Raw genomic sequence first — 14,885 nt, 5'->3', positions numbered from 1 at the left:
TGGCGTTATTCGTCCGTCCGTCTTTCCGTCCGACCGTCCGTCCGGCACTCTTGTGTCCGGAGCCATATCTTGGAAGTGCTTTGGCGGATTTCATTGAAACTTTGTATGAGTATATATATGGATATCAGGATGATGCACGCCAAATGGCATTGTACACCATCTGTTAATAACGAGGTTATGGCCCTTTGTATCTTGGCAATTGCTTTTTAAGTTAAGCTTAGAGCTTTATCTCCATTAACAAATGAGCCAGAGCCATGAAACTTGCCATAGTTGTTCTCAATCATCTGGGGGAGCTTCACATTCAACACCCATTATCCTAGGGGCTTAGGTCAAGGTCACACATTGAGGTCAAAGGTCACAAATTTGATGAATTATTCATTATTTTGTCATTCCTTTACTATGCATCAAGGGATTCTGTAATAACTGTCCACAATTGTTATCCATTATCTAGCCGATTGTCTAATATAAGATCCAGGTTGCTAGGGTGATGGTCAAATTCACACACAAAGGTCAAAATCACACATTTTGATTAAATATGCCTTATTTGGTAAGGATTCTACCATACTAAAATGTTTTAAGTTTTTATTTTCCCAAATACTAATGATACACACATGTTGGACCCATGTTCACCAACCATTCTTAATTTCTTGTACATTAATACTAATTACTCCCCCCCTCTTAAGGCGGAGGGATGTAGAATTGGCGTTGTCGGTCAGTCTGTCCGTCTGTCACAATTTTGAAATTGGTGGGGGATATCAATTCGACGAATTTTCTTGTTATTGTAAGAAATTAAGGACATTCATGGTATGCTTCTATTTCAAAACATATTTCTTGTCAATGGTGTCAAGAACTTTATAAACTTTGAAAATTGAAGAAAAAGCTTCTGAAACATGTGGTAATTTTGGTAAAATTCATATGGTCTTTTGGATAAATTAAATTAAAAAAATATATTCTCACAATAAAGAATAAAAACCAAAAGCTTGTGAAATCATAAATTCTTTTCTATTTTATTATTTTGTTTCAATTTTGCAAACTGTTTGTGAACTTTGACGTAGCTCTAAAGCATTTGCCTTTTTCTTAGCAACCAGTACATGTTTACTATGTATTTGGTTTTAAGAAAAAATTAAATGCAAAAAAAGTTCCACTTTCAAAGCATAATATTAAAAACCATTTTCAGGCCAGACATTAGCACCAGTTTTTGTACCATAAATGAACTCTGTATGTCAGTCACATTTTACGCCACACATCAATGTGAGGATGTCTGTATTTTGAATGTGTTCCGTTAATTTCTCGGTGCCTTCATTTTTTGAAGACCTAAAGATTATTATTGGGCCAAAACCACCATATGTATACCATACATGACCAATACTTGTCCAAGAGAGGTCAAGAAACCAATTATGTGTAAAAAGAAAAAAAAACACCACAAATTAGGTTAATCTTTTTATCTGCCGCAAAAGGCCTGAGACTTTGTCCATCAACTGTCATGGTTAACATTCAATAAAATATTTAGTTTCTTTAGGTTATTCCTAGTTGGATTTTTATATACTTTATATAGGTAATCCCAATAGCTGTGTTGTACATGTATTAACAACTGCTAAATTACTATTCGATTTTGATATACCAGTAGATTAAATCAGAACACACAAGAAAACAAGTTCATACAAATAATTCAAATTATGCATTTGAGCCTCTCTGTGTTTAAAAAAAGTTTCCTACATGAGAAGCCTGTGCAAACTTCACAGGCTAATCTGAGACAACTCTTTACGCACATGCATTGAACCCTGTTTCCCAGAAGGCCCATTTGTATTTCAGATGGTCCAGTTGGATGCTGGGCTACCTCATATAGGTCTTGTCATAAATACCAGATTATAGATTTACTTGAAGTAGGCTGCAGTGAACATGTCCTTGACGTTGTGAGGCCCAGCATTCGAGTATCGGAGTGGTAAGCTTGATCTACTGACCTTTCAACATAAAACAGTTGGGTCAAGGTCACAGATTACTTAAAGTAGGAAAAAATGTTTTTATGCAATAACGTGAATCCTGATGGAGGTGTTGCATTGACATTGTTATAATTGTGTGTACATGTATAGGTACATTTTACACAGACCTAAGCTAGGATTGCATTGATTTTTAATAAGTACATTAATAAGTATTATTTAGAAAACCTTTTGTTATTTTTATGGAATTGCCATGTTTTTTGTGTTGCTTGCATTAGAACAAACTGCTCAGTTTGAGCTAGTGCGGTAGTCTGTGTCCAGCGTTGTGGGTCATGAGTAGCTTACTTTTAGCTTGCTACGAATCTAGAGGCAACATTTTCACCCAATCTTGATGAAACTATATCTCCTGAAAATACTGGATCACCAGGTTAAATCTTTTGCTCATCCTTGAAACCACATTAATGGCTTAATCATGTTGAAACTTTGTAGGAATTTATATCTCGACAATATCTTGTTTAAGTTTAAATCTAGGTCATAGGCATCCTTTAACTAGTTCACCAGGTCAAATCTTAAAAAAGCCTTGTTACCACTCTAGAATCTACATGTTTGACTCAATATTAAATTAACTTGTTAGGTGATCAGGTGAAATCTTTAAAAAAATATCTTGTTTTCACTATAGAAGCCATGTTTATGACTCAATTTTGATGAACTTGGGTATGCATGTTTTTCTTGACAATATCTAGGCTAATTTCCAAACTGGGTCCAAATCTTAGAAAAACCTATAACTATAGAAGCAACATTTTTTTTACTCATTTTAGCTCACCTGAGCACAACGTGCTCATGATGAGCTTTTTGATCGCCTTTTGTCCGTCGTCCGTTGTGCGTTGTGCGGCGTCAACATTTGCCTCGTTAACTCTCTAGAGGCCATATTTATTGTCCAATCTTCATGAAATTAAATCAGAAGGTTGGTCTCAATAATATCTTGGATAAGTTTGAAAATGGGTACATTTGCTTGAAATACATGGCTGCCAAGGGGCGGGGCATTTTTCGTGGCTATATATGGCTATAGTAAAATCTTGTTAACACTCTTGAGGCGACATTTATTGTCTGATCTTCATAAAACTTGGTCAGAAGATTCATCCTAATAATATCTTGGACGAGTACAAAAATGATGCTGGTTGGTTGGAAAACATGGCCGCCAGGGGGGCGGGGCATTTTTCCTTATATGGCTTTTGTAAAGCCTTGTTAACATTCTAGAGGCCTCATTTATTGTCCAATCTTCATGAAATATGGTCGGAGGATATGTCCCAATGATATCTTGGATGAGATAAAAAATGGAAACCTTTGCTTGAAAAACATGGCCTCCAAGGGGCGGGGCATTTTTCCTTATATGGCTATTATGGCTATAGTAAAATCTTGTTAACAGTCTAGAGGCCACATTTATTGTCCAATCTTCATGAAACTTGGTCAGAAGATTCATCCCAATAATATCTTGGAAGAGTTTGAAAATGATGCCGGTTGGTAGAAAAACATGGCCGCAAGGGGGCGGGGCATTTTTCCTTATATGTTTATAGTAAAACCTTGTTTACACTCTAGAGGCCACATTTATTTTTGGATCTTCATGAAACTTGGTCAGAAGATTTGTCCTAATGATATCTTGGATGTATTTGAAAATGGTAACCTTTGCTTGAAAAACATAGCTGCCAAGAGGCGGGACATTTTTTCTTATATGGCTATATTTGGCTATAGTAAAATCTTGTTAACACTCTAGAGGCCACATTTATTGTCCAATCTTCATGAAACCTGGTCAGAAGATTCATCCCAATAATATCTTAGACGAGTTTACAATGATGCCCTTTGGTAAAAAAACATGGCCGCCAGGGGGCCGAACATGTTTCCTTATATGGCTATAGTAAGACCTTGTTAACACTCTAGAGGCCAGATATTTATTTTCCGATCTTCATGAAACTTGGTCAGAAGATTTGTCCCAATGATATCTTGTATGAGTTCGAAAATGGTTTTGGTTTCTTTAAAAACATGGCCACCAGGGGGCGGGGCATTTTTCCTTATAAGGCTAAAGATGGCTTTTGTAAAACTCTTTGGGCCACATTTATTTCCAATCTTCATGAAATATGGTCAGAAGAGTTGTCTTATTGATATCTTGAATGAGTTCGAAAATGGTTATGTTTGCTTAAAAAACATGGCCGCCAGGGGGCGGGGCATTTTTCCTTATATGAATATAGTAACATCTTGTTAACACGCTAGAGGCCACATTTACTGTCCGATCTTCATAACACTTGGTCAGAAGATTCATCCCGATAATATCTTAGACGAGTTTGAAAATGATGCCGTTTGGTTGAAAAACATGGCTGCCAGTGGGCGGGGCATTTTTCCTTATATTGCTATAGTAAAACCTTGTTTACACTCTAGAGGCCACATTTATTTTCCGATCTTCATGAAACTTGGTCAGAAGATTTGTCCCAATGATATCTTGTTATCTCAGGTGAGCGACTTTGGGCCTTTCAGGCCCTCTTGTTTATGAAGCTTGTTCAGAATGTTTATCTTTAAAATATCTAGACCAAGGTTGAATCTGGGGAACATGGACAAAGACTAAGTCACCTGCTCAAAACTTATGAAAACCTTGTCACCATTTAAGAAGCCTCTTTTTTATGACTACATTTTGTTAACAAATTTTTTATCTAAACAATATCTAGGCTAAGTTCAAAACTGGATCCTGTGCATCCAAAAACTAGGTCACCGGGTAAAATCATAAAAAAAAACAAAAAACCACTCTAAAATTTCTCAATTTTATAGAATATGGGTAGAGTTTAGAATATAAATGCCTTGTTTGAATATGGATCATATGTGGTAAAAGTTCACCAGGTCAAGTTGTCAACCATTGTGATACCTATACTTAGGTGAGCGCTCTAGGATAATTATGGCCATCTTGTTTCAGTTTTATTATACTGAAAAGGTGTAGAACTACTGAGATCATTTCTGTTAAACATCAATGCATCATATGTAGCTAGTACCGGTATGTTACTATACTAGCATGCAGTGCTTGCAATTTCAATATCATTCTTTGACAATTAAACATAATTGTTTTGGCTGACATTGGTAAACTGTTACCGGTACTCTTTCACAAACTGTACATTTTTAGAGAAAATTAATTATTAATGTGTTATCACCTTCTCTTGGTTTGGCGAGGAAATTAAGATGTATGAAGGGTTTTTCAACACATACGTGATAATAGTTCTACTCATATTCAAAGCGACATCTCCTGGTCCTTATTTGGCCTGACAATCACTGTTGCTATGGGCAACAGAATGCAGATTTTAGAGGCCGGAGATAATTATAGGCGCTGTCACTGTTGTTAAAGTATCAGCATAACATGATTGACAGATTTGTTTACTATTTTAATGATGGTTTTAATTGGAGCTACTGGTGTGAGATATTAGTGTAAGTGGATGATTTTATTAACTGCCCTTGATTTATAATTGAAATTGCGCTGTGCATAAGAGACTTTGTATTCACAGAGATATTATATCTAATTCTAGGATTGCGTGAGGGTCATTAAATTCTCGGAAAATCCTGGACAGTCAAGGACATAGGGAATGTTTGCTAACTCATAATGTCTATTAAAAAAATTAGTATAGGAGACTGTATCCACATTTGTTTCTTGTTCTACATTTAATTGATCCTATGAATTAACCTTTAACCATTTTTCACATGCAATTTGGTAACCTCATATGCTTTATATTTACTGGTAATATACCATAGTTGTTTTTCCTATTTCTAGGTATGCAGCAAGGGTTGACTGCGCAGCCAAATATGTCCTGAAAGTAGCCTTGCTTAAAGACAATAAGAAGGAGTGGTTTTGGAAGCAGACAATACCAGAAAACTGCTTATATGTTACCACATAAATTCTTTCAGCAGGTGGAGACTGGTTCAAAGTAAGCTGCAGTAACTCCGGGCCTGTTGTTTGTTACAAACCGCCTGTTCTTTGTTGCTAATGTATTGCTGTTGATTAATGGGCTTTAAAAAAGAGAGGTTTGATGCACTTTTATCTGATACAATTTTACATTTATCTAACCTTCATTATATATTTTACCAAATATGCAATACAATAAGCTTATACATTGACAAAATCCTGGGACGGGTCTATTGTCCTTATCAAGTTAAATGACTTTAGGAAAAGCTTGTGAACATTTAACATTAAATGGCCATTGTCATAGTTTGGCTTTTTATAAGGTTTGTGAGCAACAAATATTTGTAAAAAAAAAAATTAAATGTAGTTGAGACATTTGTCGTAATATTATTACATGCATGCCCCCCTTCAAAGAAGAGGGGGTATATTGTTTTGCTGGATATCAGTCGGTAGGTCGGTCTGTCGGTAGACCAGTTCGTTTCCGATCAATAAAGTGTAAACGGATTGACCAATTGGGGCCACTAGGTCAAAGGTCAAGGTCACTGTCACACTAAGAGTGAAAATTGTTTCCGATCAATAACTTGTGAATGTATTGATCCTTTTGCTTGATACTTTCCATGTGCATTGGCTTTAAACAGTAGACGACCCCTATTGAAATTGGTGTCACTCTGTCAAAGTCATTGTCAGACTAAGAGAAAACATTGTTTCCGATCAAGAACTTGTGAACGGAGGGACAGATTGGCTTGATACTTCCGATGTGCATTGGCATTGGACAGTAGAAATTGGGTAAACTAGGTCAAAAGTCAAGGTCAATGTCACAATAAATGTGAAAATCTTTTCCAATCAATAACTTATCAACGACTTGACTGATTGGCTTGATACTTCACATGTGCATTGGTCTTGGACAGTAGATGACTCCTAGTTATAATACTATAATATTCTCAACCCATTTACTATATGGTTGATAAAACAGAAGTGCATAATTCTGTGTCAACTTAAAACCTATTTTAGTGGCTAAGTCACACTTATATGATAAGATTAACTCTTATGGTCAGCTTTGTTGTAAAAAATCCTGTGTCAAGGTCCTGTTTGGGCGGGCATTTGTCTCCGACTGGGGAGTTTAAAAGTTATTAATTCATTTGTAATTTATTGCTGCCAGGTGTCTTAGCAGTTTTCCCTATATGGCTTAAGAAAATTACATGAACAATATACAAATGATACAACTATACAAATATACTTCTCAGAAATATCTCAATAGATGTGATAAACTGTTCCATTTAGAAATAAACATTGCAGGAAGGGAGTGGGGCAGTTTTCCTATATGGCTCTAGAATAAGCATGCTTTGGCGGATTTTGTGGCCAATGATCATGAAACTAAATCAAAACATTTATCATTAAAGATATCTGAACAGAGTTAGAAACTGATTCGGCTATATTGTAAACCAGGTCACCAGGGGTTAGAGCTGTTCCACATCAGGCTTTTTTGAAATCTTTATAGATTGTGAGCAAAAGTACTGTAGCGTTTACATTTATATCCAATCTTTGTTTGAACATTTCTCCCAATGTGAACTCAACTGATTTCGAAACTGGATCAACTTTGGTTGCAAACATGGTCACTAGGTCAAGGTAAAAACAAAAACACTTAAAGACACTATTTACCCAAACAACATGAAATTTGCTTAGATTATTTGTCTCGATGATATCCTGTGTGAATTTGGAAATGATTGCCCACTGTTAAAACATGGCCACCATAGAGAAAGTCTTATTTACATTGTTATGACATTTTAAAACTAATGTAATGCTGAATTGAATTCTGAAGTAAAGCTGATAGAGTGATGAAACTTTATATAAATCAGCATGTACACTTTCGCTCCTTGGTATTTTGGCGCATTTATTTCAACAGGAGCAAAATTCTAAGACAAAAGAGGAATGTGGCCTTACAATAAATTATTGTTATTTATGCTACAGCTACGACCACTGCAATTGGTATGAGGCTGAAATAAACAAGTGGTCTGAGTTGTATACTTGCCAACAAATATTAGTATAAAGTAGTAAGCTGCCGTATGGGGAATTATACACAATCCTAGTTTTTTCTATTACATATTTTATCATATAAATTTTTCAAAATTGAAATATTGTTATATATTGTTGTTGTTTTTAGGCTGAGCACGTTTTCAAAGAATACCCGGTAGGTGTGCGGTACATTGGCTTCTTTCACAAGGGGAAGGACATGCAGGGCTGGGCAGGACACTTTGGGGCTAAGTTCACCCTTGGCTCAGTAATGATTGACTGCAGTCATACAGCATTGACAGGATGATAAAGTACGACACTCAGTCCAACACTCAGTCCCATGGCTTCATAAATGTATATATACATATTAATTCTAGCTTTAACCACATGCTTGAGCTCAGAAGTGCAATACACAGGGTTTGTTCAAGCATTTGGTTAAGCATATTTTTAAGTTGTGCCTTTGGCCCCTTTTTTATATGTACTCTGTAAAGAGGTTCTCTTCTAAGATTCTAATATGATGCCCCTGCATTACAAAAATATCTGGTATATGTTGAAATAAATTGTCATACTTTAAGGTTCATGGGAGGGATAAAATTCATTAAAACTTCGCTTTGGTTTTTCTTCATTCAATGTGGTACAACAGGGTCAAACTATATATCATTTTAAAGCTAAATACGGATAGAATAACATAAACACATTTTTGACATTCAATATTTTTGTGCTTTATTCATATTTTGGTTCAAAACCAATACATTTTTACACTAATTTACAAAATCTCAATCTAAAGTTAGGAAAGATATGCACTACCTTAAGTTGAATCAAAACAAAGCTATATACATATACACGGTCATGTCAGCAACATTTCACAGAAAATTATTGTCAGAAAACAACAAATGAGTTTTTTTAACTTCATTTTTGGATAAATTTTCTAAACAAAGTTCTAAAAATAACGAAAACGTAACTACTTTTTAAAAATCCAGGTATGGTGGATAATAACAGTCACCATTCTATTTCAAAGGCTTAACAATTTTGCTATATACCCCTCAACCTAATTGAAAATTTTAAACCATCTCAAATTGAAATAGATTACAGACGACATATAAAATTGTAAAGGAATAAATAGAAATTGGCATACCGATTGATTTTATATTTCGATTCCTTCTACCCATTTGGAAAGCGTGGCACTCGCTGTGCTCCGTAGAAAAACGTGCAAAACAAATCGGTCGAAATCACGTGAAGTGGTGAGAAAACTGGGTATGTGTATACACATACCTGAGAAAACACATCATTATTTTGACAGTTGGGTCGCAACTAGTAAAACAACTGTTAAAATTAATCAGGAAGAGATCGCACTAAATAACATAAATGACCACGCAGAGATATAATCACTTACCCCATTTCAAATATTTTCCAGCTGAAAATTGTCCCCCACACGTCTTTTTAAGTGTATGTGTATTGTTTTTTTTTGGAGCCGAAGTGCATCTCACAGAGTATCCATCCAACTTCCGTTGTTTTCACTTTCGTTATTAAAAACTCCGTTTAAAAGAATTATTTTTACTTTTAGGTTGTTGAAGCGATGTATTATTATATATTATCAATAAAATAGTATACCGTGATGAATTGAACGTAGTTTCGTATCGATCTTCCTGTCAGTCTGTAAGCGTACTATTTTATGCGCAATAATACAAGTACATGTGATTCGACAACAATTGTAAACATTGGTGAAATGCTTCTTACAAAGTTATTTTTTTGAGTGTTTATGAGGTCTGATCATGCAGTTGGCACATATAACGGAAAGATTACAATCCAATCCATTTGGCATCGTCAACCGCTTGGAACGTCAATCAGGCGATGAGTGAGTTTTTAGCATGTTTCTTTCTATTTTATTAATTTAAAAATGGCTGCCTCTTTGGTGATGAAATGTCATGTGCTCGAGTTTTGATATTTCTAGATATGTCAACTTTTTTTTTACTATTTAAGCGTAACTTGCCCTCATCAATGTCGATATTATTCACTAGTTATATAATTTTCCGCCGAAATACGTTGAATAAACATGATTCAGATTTTTGAAAATAATGTATATTTTTGTGTTCAAATCGCTTTGTATGTTGATTGATTTTGTCGATGGTATGAGACGTTGCTGTACAAAATTGGTAGCAGTTTGAAGGAAAAACATCGTTTTAAGCATATATGTTTACATTTTCAATGTGGCACTTTTCGTTTAGTTAAATTTGAGTTCAATGCTAGGGGTCCCACATTTTTCAAAATGAAGCCTCTACATGAACCTTAAGGCTCATAAGTTATATATTTGGACATTGATGTCTTTCTTTTTTTATATTATACAATTGGGTAAAAACTGGTCACAACATGAACATAGTTGTTTAATACCAACTTAACTAGCAGTGACTTTGAAGTGAGCGATATTATATTTTTTTAGTGCAGTGTAGATTATACATATTTACAATCTTGTAACTGATACAGAGTTACTTGAATGTGATATGGATATATATTGCCTGAAAGTAAAAAATATAATGCAGTAAAAATATTTGATGTATAAGACCCAGAAGTTATACATTTGATATCTAACTTTTGTTTGTATCATCCCATAGCAGTTATAACTGACCGAAAGCTAGACAGATTAATAAAAAAGAAGCTATTAAAATAATTTTGTTTAATGAAGCGCAATTTGTAATTTATAATAATTATTTTTAAAGTAGTAAATAAGAGTGTTGTTCGAATGTGATAATGTTATTCTTTTCCTCATAGTATAAATTAGAGTGCATATTTGATGTAAACGTTCCCATGTTTAGCACAAAGGGATGTCTTTTCAGAAATCCTATTCTTTTTGTAAACTTGTCTTCATGGGATACAACTTTAAAATATATTGATGTTGAACACTTTGAAATATGTGATAATCAATACAGGTATTACTCACACAGAAATTTAATGGAACGATATATTTTTCCTGGTCTAGAGACCATTTTTTCAAGAAATTGTATTATATGTTGTTGGAATATGGTGCTTTCTTTTAGATGCCTCCGATATATATTACACTTTAAAAAACTAAGTACAATCAAATTAACACAGTACCAAAATGCTAAAATATCAGAGATTTTTTATGTTCCAGTATTTCTAACATTTATCACTATTTTTCAGAATTAAACACATTAACAGTACAATATTATGTTTAATATATTTCAGGTTTACATAAAATCCAGCGAAAAACATGTTTTTGTAGCGTTTATTGATTATGTTACAAAAACGTATAATATCTAAGTTGTGTCATATTATATGTATAAATGAATTGATATTAAAGTAATACTTATGTTAGAACTCGTAAAGCCACAATATGTTTATCTCTACCAGGGCTGCTTCTATAAGGAAATAACAATATATTGCTATATATTTGCTATCTATTGAAATAAAAAACAAGAGCACCGCCTTGCGGATGCAGACCGCTCATCTATTTTCTTTTTAAAGGTGAAGGGACTCTCATTTTCAATCACAAAGGAGGGAGGGGTGGAGTGAAGAGGGGTGCATTGTGATGGGGTGTGGACATTTATTACAGTATCTTCCAAAAAATGCGAAAAAAAGGAAAACAAATCGGGGGGGGGGAGGGTGGGGGGTGGGGGGGTGGGGGCGGGGGGGGGGGGGCTGGGGATTCTTGGGTGCGATGGTTGGACGGTATTTCAAACATAAAATAATAAAAATAAATATTTTTGTTTTTTAACCGTTTCAAAAAAAATATGGGGGGGGGGGTGAGGTGAGGGGGGGTATAGTGTGAGGGTGTGGTGGTAATTTGTGAGATGATCTTAAAAAAAAAAATTAGGAGGGGATTCGGGTGGGGGGGGAGCGGGTTGGGGGGATTCTTGGGTGCGATGGTTGGACGGTATTTCAAACATAAAATAATCAAAATAAATAGTTTTGTTTTTTAACCGTTTAAAAAAATAATTGGGAGGGGGTGGGGTGGGGGGGGGTATAGTGTGAGGGTGTGGTGGCCATTTGTGAGATGATCTTAAAAAAAATAGGTGGGGGATTCGGGGGGGGAAGGGGGGGGCAAGGGCGATGGTTTGGGTGGAGTCTATTGTGGTATGTCAGGTAAGAGTAGTTTTGTCAAAGTATCAATCAAATCTAATCATAAATAAAGAAGTTATGGCAATTTTAGCAAAATTTAATAATTTGACCTTGAGAGTCAAGGTCATTCAAAGGTCAAGGTAAAATTCAACTTGCCAGGTACAGTAACCTCATGATAGCATGAAAGTATTTGAAGTTTGAAAGCAATAGCCTTGATAATTAAGAAGTAAAGTGGATCGAAACACAAAATTTAACCATATATTCAAAGTTACTAAGTCAAAAAAGGGCCATAATTCCGTAAAAATGACATCCAGAGTTATGCAACTTGTCCTTTTACTGTACCCTTATGATAGTTTGCGAGTATTCCAAGTATGAAAGCAATATCTATGATACTTTAGGGGTAAAGTGGACCAAAACACAAAACTTAACCAAACTTTCAATTTTCTAAGTATAAAGGGCCCATAATTCCGTCCAAATGCCAGTCAGAGTTACATAACTTTGCCTGCACAGTCCTCTTACGATAGTTAATAAGTGTTGCAAGTATGAAAGCAATAGCTTTGATACTGTAGGAATAAAGTGGACCTAAACACAAAACATAACCAAATTTTCAATTTTCTAAGTATAAAAAGGGCACATAATTCTGTCAAAATGCCAGTCAGAGTTACATTACTTTGCATGCACAGTCCCCTTATGATAGTTAGTAAGTGTTGCAAGTATGAAAGCAATAGCTTTGATACTTAAGGAATAAAATGGACCTAAACACAAAACTTAACCAAATTTTCAATTTTCTAAGTATAAAAAGGGCACATAATTCTGTCAAAATGCACGCCAGAGTTATCTAACTTTGCCTGTCCAGTCCCCTCATGATAGTAAGTAAGTGTACCAAGTTTGAATTCAATAGCATTGATGCTTTCTGAAAAAAGTGGACCTAAACGCAAAACTTAACCAAAATTTTCAATTTTCTAAGTATAAAAAGGGCACATAATTCAGTCAAAATGCACGCCAGAGTTATCTAACTTTGCCTGCCCAGTCCCCTCATGATAGTAAGTAAGTGTACCAAGTTTGAATGCAATAGCATTGATACTTTCTGAGAAAATTGGACCTAAACGCAAAACTTAACCGGACGCCGACGCCGACGCAGACGCCGACGCCAAGGTGATGACAATAGCTCATAATTTAAAAAAAAAATAGATGAGCTAAAAATGGCTTATGTCATTAGTTTACATTTTGTCAATATTAAGATTGTTATAACCAAGATTGTTAAATAAAACATAATATGTAATAGTTCGTCATTAAAATTCTTTGTTCAAATAACTCAGTATTTATGTTATATTGTAAGTTATATTAGCTTACTTTAGGCAACAATTATATGTGAAAATGTGTTATCTTTGGGAGTAATAATGAAATCCTGCAGAATCAAATATGTAACCATATATTTCCGTACACGAAAAGCATATTTCAATACATAAAATCTAGAGAAAATCCATCTTTCAATACAATAAAATATTGTTCAGCTATAGTATTTACATGTGCATGCTGAAATGTTTACTGTTAACGTATTTCTGAAATAAATTGTGTGTATTCATTCATTGAGGGAGTTTGGGATTGAAACTATGAATCTTAATAATATTTATCCAACACGAAATTTTCTGTATACATGTATACAACTGTCAATTAATTGTGTTTTCCTTTGAGATTTTTCTTGTTATTTCTACACTGTTAGTCATTTTGTATAATCTTTATATTACAAGAATAGGACACGTATATCTTTCGATTCATTACTTAGTGTAATAAGTGGTGCAATCCTATTTCTATTTGTTATTTTGTATTAAAAAATACATGCATGTGGTGTTTTTGTTGCCCCACCTCCATCCGCTGCAAACGCCGTTTTAGACGGAATTATATCGGTCAGTTGGATGGTTTGTCGGTTACCGATAGTCTGCTCATAAGTGTGTGGACATCACCTGTGAGTGTATATATGCATCACCTTGGATTTTTAATATGTAATACATTTTTCATTCCCGATGATCCTCAGTTATGTGCTCTGAGCATGTACATTTTTACGACCGAAGCATAACTGTTCTTATTTTACAGAGCAAACTTCTGTTGGATTTCTGAAGCTATTGAATTGAAGCTTCAAATATGTGTAATCACAGTGCCTATGGAGTGTAGATGAGCGATACACTTTTTTTATGCCAAGTTTACACCCGTATCATTCACTTAAAATAAATTCAGGTCATCTCCATTAACTGTAGATGTGCAAATCACAATTTTCATGTGTAGCGATCCGCATATTTCTGAGTTATGAGCGCTTTCACTTTGCCATGATTATGTTTACATTGTGACGTTTATGCTTACTCCGGTTAAGGCTAATCTGTGTACATTGAATTGTAAGCTATGTTTCACAGTAAAATACAAAATTACACATCAATTCATCTTTATTTAACAGGTAGAGCACAACATCATCGTCCTTGCTAGTTTAGGCACCACTAATCTAAAAATATCTGAAACAAAAAAAAACACAAACAATGCAGCTGGGTTATAAAGCTTTTAACTATACCGACTTTGAAATGTAATTGGGTCGTCAACTTTTTAAGAACATTGGGTATTTGAACCTGCTAGCATACTAACCCTTAATTTATACGAAAACAAATAATTTATATATAAGAAAATGTAGCCAATTTGTAAAAACAAACTTTAAAAAAGACAATTCAGGCGTAATATATCAGGAAAGAGTGAAACTCGTTCTGTGTCAATTTATTTTTATCCTTACTGGATACGAAAATGCTATTATACGTTTTTCCCAGTCTTCAAAATTTTGACTAAATATTTATAGCAGTTAAGAAAAACAAATTCCCAACTACACACTAGGGTTCACATTTTAAATACTGACTTACTTCGCAAACTAACTTAAAGCATGCATCTTAAATTAAATA

At 34.6% G+C, this 14,885-nt stretch overlaps 2 protein-coding genes across 3 annotated transcripts in view; one reads left to right on the top strand and one right to left on the bottom strand.

Annotated features, from left to right (window-relative positions):
* LOC127836482 (F-box only protein 6-like) overlaps window positions 1-14,885 on the top strand; it is a 48,429-nt gene that overhangs the window by 6,995 nt on the left and 26,549 nt on the right. The gene's annotated exons all lie outside the window — the stretch shown is intronic.
* Window positions 1-14,885, bottom strand: part of LOC127836481 (protein farnesyltransferase subunit beta-like) — an 80,269-nt gene that overhangs the window by 57,087 nt on the left and 8,297 nt on the right. The gene's annotated exons all lie outside the window — the stretch shown is intronic.

This window comes from Dreissena polymorpha, chromosome 6, assembly GCF_020536995.1.
Source record: "Dreissena polymorpha isolate Duluth1 chromosome 6, UMN_Dpol_1.0, whole genome shotgun sequence".
NCBI classification, from domain to species: Eukaryota; Metazoa; Mollusca; class Bivalvia; order Myida; family Dreissenidae; genus Dreissena; species Dreissena polymorpha.
This window is presented reverse-complemented; position numbering and strand designations above follow the sequence as displayed.